Raw genomic sequence first — 8,021 nt, 5'->3', positions numbered from 1 at the left:
TGGGTGAACCTTGATGGTCCTGGTGTGGCAGGCCTCCTTGGACTGTATGGGTCTGGATCTGCTGATCTCCATGGCTTAGGATCCTCAGGTTAGGTGACTATAGGTGGAAAAGTGGCAGGAGAATGGAGGTCCCACTGGGTTAGCAGAATGCTCAAGGCAGGTTGAGTAGGCCCAGAGGGCTCAGAGTACAGGGATGATTGTGGGGAAAGGGGAGTTTACCTGTATGGGTCAGGAATCTCAGGTCTTATGAAGTGGGAAGAGAGGCATTGGGAGAAAAGAGGTCTCCCTGGGATAGCAGACTGCTAACAGCAGCTAGACATGGCCCAGAGCTAGAATAAATTCTTATGAAAGAAGTCCCATGTACTTTGGGAAAGAGTTTTGATGTAGTTATACATTAAGTATTATTGGGATAATTCTTATCAGGAAACTTTTCTCCAAAGTTTTACTGTACTTAAATATGTCTAAAATAAACTGCTCGGTGTTGAAGTCTAGTAGTTTGAACCTAACTCTCTAGCTAAATCATGTTGAATAAGATTTCCTTCTTGCCTCACATGGATCTCTACTCTGCTGGCCTGTGTGTTTGCAGAGACCCTCATGCTAACTTATCTTCCTTCCATTGAGATCCACCAGATGTCAACATTCTCCAAATCAGGAATACTTTAGCCACCACAGTTGTCCTGGAAATCCAGAGCTCTTCTAGATGCCTGACGAGATTCCTCAATGCCACATCCTACCATGAGACTCAATATCAGTCTGCACTGCATTGGAAGGAGTTTCCTTCCAAGTTTACTGAAAGAACCAGACTGTAGTAAAAAAATAGAAGACCCACTAAAGATAGAGGCTGAAACCTCAAATGCCAGATAAACAGTGGAAATAAGCACTCCTAGTACAATTCAGTACTTAGATCATTTAAGTCTTTTGTTATTTAATACCTAAAACATTTTGACAGACGTTTTTAAAATGTGTGCAATATGTCTGGAGTAATTAAAAGCACTTACTACTCTTACAGAAGACCTGAATTCAATTCTTAGCAACCACATAGAGATATAGTCAAGTCTATGGAGTTCTAATGCCGTTGGCTTCTATGGGCACAGAGATACATGAATAAATCTTAAAAAACTAAAAAAATACATATGTTCTCTTAGAATAAATTTTTGAAATGAAAACATTACCCACTAAATCAGCTTAACAAGGCACATATGAGCTCTCAGAGACTGAAGCAGCAAGCACAGGGCCATCATTGGTTAGCACCAGGTCTTCTGTTAGAATCCTGTTCTTTTGTAATGAGACACAGAAAGAGAATGGATCTGGAGGGGAGTACAAGTGGGAAGGAACCAGGAGGAGTAGAGGGAAAGGAAACTATAATCAGGATATATATTGTACGAGTAAAGAATCTATTTTCAATAATAAAAAATATATTGCTGACTTTGTTTTCTTTCTTCCTTTTTTTCTTTTCTCCACATTTTATCAAAAACCTTGGCAACATTGATAAGTACCAGGCAATCCCGTCTTCTGTCTCCTGGAAAGACGACAGTCTGCTGGGCTCACAGTGGCCCAGTCCAGAGCTGACAGCCCTGTGGGACACTCACTGTACCGTCACATCATGGTGTGGAATATGTCCACCTTCTCCCGGTACATCTAGTAGAACTGCTTGGCAAGACAGTGGACTGGGACCTCGTAATTGTCCATCTCTTTCACAGATGTCTGAAAGAATTCCAAGCCTTGTCTCAGCACCTATGCCTGGGCCTGCGCAGAATCCACTGTTTGTCAGCCAGCCAGGTAGGTCTTCGTTCCCACTAAAACATCTGGGAGGGAGATACTAGAAGTCTGAGACCGTACCGTCTCCAGCCACTTGGTACACTGTGACTGCTCATTGATCACATCATAGATGAGATACAGGACGTTGAGATCCTCCCACAGTTTATCTAGCATTTCAGAGAACAGCTTCTTGCCAGCTGAGTCAAAAATGAAGAGTTTCATACTGTCATTTAATAATAAGTCAATTTAGTAATAAGTCAAGAACTGGCACTGTCTTCACCACCAAATCCACTCCGGTTGTCAGAGTGTAGTTCTTCCAGAAATAGGTCCTGTAGCTGCCGAACATCTGTACCAGGGCTAACTTGACTACGGCTGGGTCTCCTGCCAGGATGCATTTGGCAGCTAGTTTCACCATAGTAACCAGGTACTAGCAGAGATGCTGAATGCAGGTAACCAGCTATGTGGCAGAATGTACATTAGAGTAAATGGGTTATAATAAGTTATTATCTAGTCAGAGTAAAGCCTAGCTATATGGCCAAAGTGTTTGCAAATATATTTTGAATCTGAGTCTTATTTCTGGGAGCATGGGGTTGGGAGGATGAACCAGGAACAAACATCTACAAATGGTGCCCAGCTTATAACAATTAGAACCTTTGCTTACACACTAAACAGTGGGGGTGGGAGTAGGGTGGGGGAGTCAGTCTAGCCAGGCAAGAGACCTGGTCTCTTAAAGAATAAAAAAAGTAAAGGAGACTAAAGATTTCCAGAATAGCACAATGTGGATGAGAAGGAGGTTTCCTAACCAAGGAGCAGAGAGCTAGTACAGAAGATGGCTTTTAAATGAAGCTGCTACTAAATTTAAAACCTGAACACAGAAGTTGGGGGTTCTCCCAAGGGCAGAGGACAGCAATGTCAAGTGGGAGGACCCAGATTCTTGGTTACACATTGGCTGAATGAAGTCAAAGCAGCATGAGTGATAAAACACATGTAGACTTCTGGAATGGGATAAACAACTTTAGGTTTTTCCAAGCTTGGCACGGCTTGTAAGTCCAACCCTGTTCTATGGGAATTAATGCTCAGCACTCATGACAAGCTGAAATGCAGCCTTAGTTTGGCAGCTATGGCCAAAGCCAGGTGGAAGGCACAAATGCCTCTCCCTGTAAATAAGGGGATGGGGGCATGGCCAGGTACAACACAGCATCTCAGTTAAAATAAATAGTAATTATTCCCTTAGTAATTTAAAAAACAAACATGCATCAATCTTAAATTATATAAAAAGAAAGGGAAATATAGGTATACTTATACATGTAAAATATGTTTATAATTAATGCTTTTTCTGTTGCCAAAACATTTTTTCCCTAGAAAAGATCTACTCTTCCAGTCAATGTAAGGACGCAGAACTAGGGTTGGGGCAGGGTTGTTTGCTTTTACCTTTCCAGGAGAGGAAAGGCATCCAGCTAAGAAATTGAGAGACCCTTAGACAAGAGAAACATCTATACAATAATATTTGTAAACTTATTAACTATACTACACATTAATTATTAGACTGACAATACAGAATACAAATGCCTTTTGTCAGAGGAGATAAATAAATCAAATAAACACACATATAATAGAAACAATAATATATTGTTTTAAATTAAAAATGACAAGGGATTAATGCCAGTTGAAGTGTAAATGTGATATGTCATCACAGTATCCAACTGGATACAGTGACAGACAATGGTCTAGCTAAAAATGGCATGGATTGGGGGCTTGCTATCCTTAATGATGTTCTGAATCAACACTACTCTGAATAGCCTATCAGTCTCCTTAGACTTGGTGCTTCCACGGAAGAACTGATAATTTCTAAGCCTAGCGCATGATATATAATTGAGACCAAGACTTCTAAGCAAAAACAATATTGCTTGAGAATATGCTCATGTATTAAGATGGAAAGGAATTTATATAAAGTTAAATACAGAGAAGGAGATAAAGAGAGGAAAAGGTAGGATAAATTCATTCACATAGATAACAATATCCAAAGCAGAGAAGGAAATAAACATCGATATAAATGTTTACAAGGATACATAGATACTAAATAAATAAGTTCATGCCTTTGATTCCAATACTTGGGGAACAAAGACAGAGTCAGATAGGTTCCTTATGAGTTTGAGGCTAGTTTGATCTATGGAGCAAATCCATGACAGCCTGGGCTATACAAGGAAACATTGTCTCGATAAATAATAAATATATGGACTGCATCTAGTCTTGTTTTGATTTATTAATATGAACATGGACATGTGTTCAATGATAATGGTGGTTCTGTACATCCTTTTGAAAGAGGTCAAAATGGAGCAGACCTGGAGAAAGAAAAGACTGCTAGATTAGATCAGTCTATACTTCTGATGACTTCAAACTGCTGGATAAAATATATGTTATATTGGGAAAGAGGCTTTGTCTTTGTGTCAACAGGAGAGAAAAAAATGGTTTGGATTCCTTCCAAAATAATGAATATCAGATTTGACAGGGAGAGACCACCTGACGATTTTGGCTACAGACAAGAGAAAATCAAAAGGATGAAACAAACAGGTGATGTATTTGCTGATCTGTACAACTGGGAACAGCTCCGTAACTGACTGAGACAAAAAAATTACCCTGGACAAAACTTCAGCTTACATGGCCTATTATAAATCTGTTGGCTACAGGGTTTTCATAAATTATTACTTTATGCAATCCTTTCATATGGGATGAATGGAGATTTATATTGCTATCTGGTCATATGATCAAGCTAACTTCTAAAGAAAGACAGTTGTCTTTCACTTGGTCAAACATGGAACAGAAAATCATCCTTAAGTTGTCTGTGCAAGTTGCACATTCCATACAAATATCTTTATAGAACTGTATATTTGCCTATGAAAGTTTATATGTTGCAGAATGGAAGGACTAAACAACAACCAAGAATACAGCCCTGACAAGATTAACCCTAGGAGATGCTGAAATGCTATCTTCCTGCCTGATTCTACCCAAGACTATATTAATGCTGTTTCCTCTAAAGACTTGCTTCTGGGATAACGTCAAAACAGCTAGCTCATTTCGTCCAGCATCACATACTGTTCCAGTCAATACTGCAATTAAGCCTTGAACTTTTTCAACATATAGAAACTAGACAACAAATCCTACAACTAGCTTTCTTAAGACTAACCATTTATTCTAATTTTCTTCAGTCCCCAAAAAGAAACTGTATGTCCAAAATCAGTAGGAAGCAATTGTAAGAAGACTGACATCCCAATTACTTAAGTTGGGGTGGGTGATTTTGGTCATTTATGAGTTATAGACATGTTGTCATTTTAGGGGATGCTTACAAATAATTATAATTAGACATGGAGGAAACAAAATAGTGGGGATAGACTCAGGAACTTATATCTTTTCTTTCCTTTTCTCTATTCATCTTTCTTTCTTAGATAAAGGGAAGGGGGCTGAGAAGAAAAATGGGAATATAGAATTATCATATAGAATAATAGAATAAAAGGGTAGGTTATTGAATCTGCTTTTAAACATAGAAATATGAGTATTTTCACATAAGATTTTTTCTTTACATTGGTATGGATTATTGTATTTTGATACAGGCTTCAGATTTTCACTGATATAAATCTTTATATATTAATACAAAATTTAAGGTTAATTTTGTTATGACATAATACATTATATTTTAATTCTTGTTATTATGCCTATGCAACTCATTTAAAAAGACAAGATTTAGTTTCACTCCTTTTAATAGCTGCTATTGCAAACTGTTAGGAATTGTCAGACAATCAAACTCATAGTCATGTCAGATACCAGTCTGGATTATTAAAGAAATATACATCCTAGTTTAAACAGATAATAAATAGCTAGAAACAGACAATGTTTGCTTGTTCAGATATGCCATGAATAGATAGATGTCTACAAAAACTTCAGAGACTCACAGAATATGGCATTTAAAGATGTTTTTATTAATTTAAGGTGGTTCTTTTGTTTTGTTTTTTTACATTGAGACATACCAGCTCCTGGCTGCACCCTATTCAACTTGGAAGAAGATGATGAGCATTGAAGACCTTCCATTTGGAGGTGGCTTCCTTTGTGTCAAGCTAGCCCCAGGCAAAGAAAATGCCCCAACTTCATCTACAGACAGAATGCCGTCCAGAAAGGATGAACTTAAATGCAGGAGAGTTGACTACTGGACTCTGCTACACAAGGTAAGCAAGTCCTTCATAATTCCTGCTTCACAAAAATGTCTGTCAGATATTATGGGCCAGAAAGCTGAAGATGATGCTCCAATGTTTTAGAATAGTGTATAGTTGTTCAGGCCAACTGTTTGTCTTTTCTATAATTTTGGAAATGCTTGCCTGCACTAACTACATACTTAAATAATATTAATTCCTTTCTCAAGTCTCTGACTGGATTGAAGACTAGAAAGTTATAGCCTTGAAACTATGCTTGAGTTATTTAGGATTTAACAATGTGTTTTGGGTCTAAAAATATGCTTTAGGTTGATAACTCAAGTTATGATAAAATTTGAGTTAGGCACAAAGCTATCTTGGATATACCAAAGTAGGATAGATAATTGAAAGTTTTCTTTAATTTCCCAATACTATGGATAAGACACTAAATATATATCATACCTTATAGTTTTTTCATAATTGTTTCATAATTGTTATAATTGTATTCAATTTACATTTGAATAAAAAAGAGCCTTTTATTGGACTATAAAGGGGGAATTGTAGAGAGAATATCTTGTGTATTGAATGGATGCATCACCTGTCAATTAAAAAACCTATGACTTACAGATAAGGGTAGAATAGAAGATGGGCCATCTGGGAGACAGAGAATTCTGGGATAGAGTTAGGCATGGGAGATTCACCTGGGAAGATGTGATGAGGACACATGGTACCTGAACACAGGTAACCAACTATGTGACAGAATATAGATTATAGTAAATGCCTTATAAAAAAGTTATGATCTAGTCAGACGAAAGCCTAGCTATATGGCCAAGGTATTTGTAAATATATTTTGAGTCTGAGTCTTATTTGTGGGAGCATGGGGCTAGGAGGAAGAACCAGGGTCAAACTGGTCCCACAGATATTTGTTTAGTTTACTTTTGGTAAGAGATAGAAAAAGCATACTCTTTTTACATAATACATTTTTTGTATCAAAAATGTAAGTGTAGTATTCCCCCCAATTCTTCATGTCTACTGTGATGGCTGGTTTTAACCACCAATTTGACAGAATCTGAAATTACCAGAGAATGAGCCTCCTAAGTATGCCTATGAGGGATTATCTTGATTACGGTAATTGTGAGAAGACCCATCTTTTTTTTTTTATTGGATGTTTTATTTACATTTCATATGTTATCCCCTTACCCCATCCTCCCCCCCCCGCCCAGGAACCCCCTATCCCATTACCCCTCCTCCTGCTTCTCTGCAGATGTACTGCTACCTACCCCCCATTCCCACCTCCCCACCCTCAAATTCCCATCCACTGGGGTGTCCAGCCTTCATGAGACCAAGGATCTCTTCTCCCACCTATGCCCGACAGGGCCATCCTCCCTTATGTATACAGCTGGAGCCATGGGTTACCAGGTTGGTGGTGTAGACCCTCGGAGCTCTGGTTGGTTGGTATTGTTGCTCTCCTCATGGGGCCACAAACCCTTTCAGCTCCTACAGTCTTCACTCTAACTCCTCCATTGGGAACCCCAATGGTTAGCTATGAGCATCTGCCTCTGAATATGTCAGATTCTTGCAGACCTCTAAGGAGACAGATATATTGGGCTCTTGTCAGCATGCACTTCCTGACTTCCACATCAGCATCTACCTTTGGTGACTGCACATGGGATAGATACCCAGGTGGAATGGTCTCCAGATGGCCCCTCCTTCAGTTTCTGTCCCTCACTTTATCTCCACATTTGCTCCTTTGAGTATTTTGTTACTCCTAAGAAAGGACCAAAGCTCACCTACTTGGTATTCCTTCTTCATGAGCTTGATGTGGGGGAAGACCCATCTTAACTGTGGGCAGAACCACTCCTCAGGGAGGGGTTCATGGACTCTATACAAGTGACAAGACCGTGAAGAGCACTAGGATATATTTGTTTCTTAACTGGGGATACAATGTGACCAGGTGATTCAAGCTTCTCACTGCTGTGACTTCACCATTGTGATGAATTATAACCTTGAATTGTAAATTGAAATAAAACCTTTTCTCATTAAGGCAGAGTTGCTTTGCCAGGTTATTTTATCACAGAAACA

The 8,021-nt window shown here is 38.7% G+C and overlaps 1 pseudogene; it reads right to left on the bottom strand.

Annotated features, from left to right (window-relative positions):
• Window positions 1-1,596: 1,596 nt before the first annotated feature.
• LOC114626045 lies at window positions 1,597-2,173 on the bottom strand (annotated as a pseudogene).
• Between the last annotated feature and the right edge of the window lie 5,848 nt (window positions 2,174-8,021).

Source organism: Grammomys surdaster, unplaced genomic scaffold (genome assembly GCF_004785775.1).
Source record: "Grammomys surdaster isolate TR1022 unplaced genomic scaffold, NIH_TR_1.0 226, whole genome shotgun sequence".
NCBI classification, from domain to species: domain Eukaryota; kingdom Metazoa; phylum Chordata; class Mammalia; order Rodentia; family Muridae; genus Grammomys; species Grammomys surdaster.
This window is presented reverse-complemented; position numbering and strand designations above follow the sequence as displayed.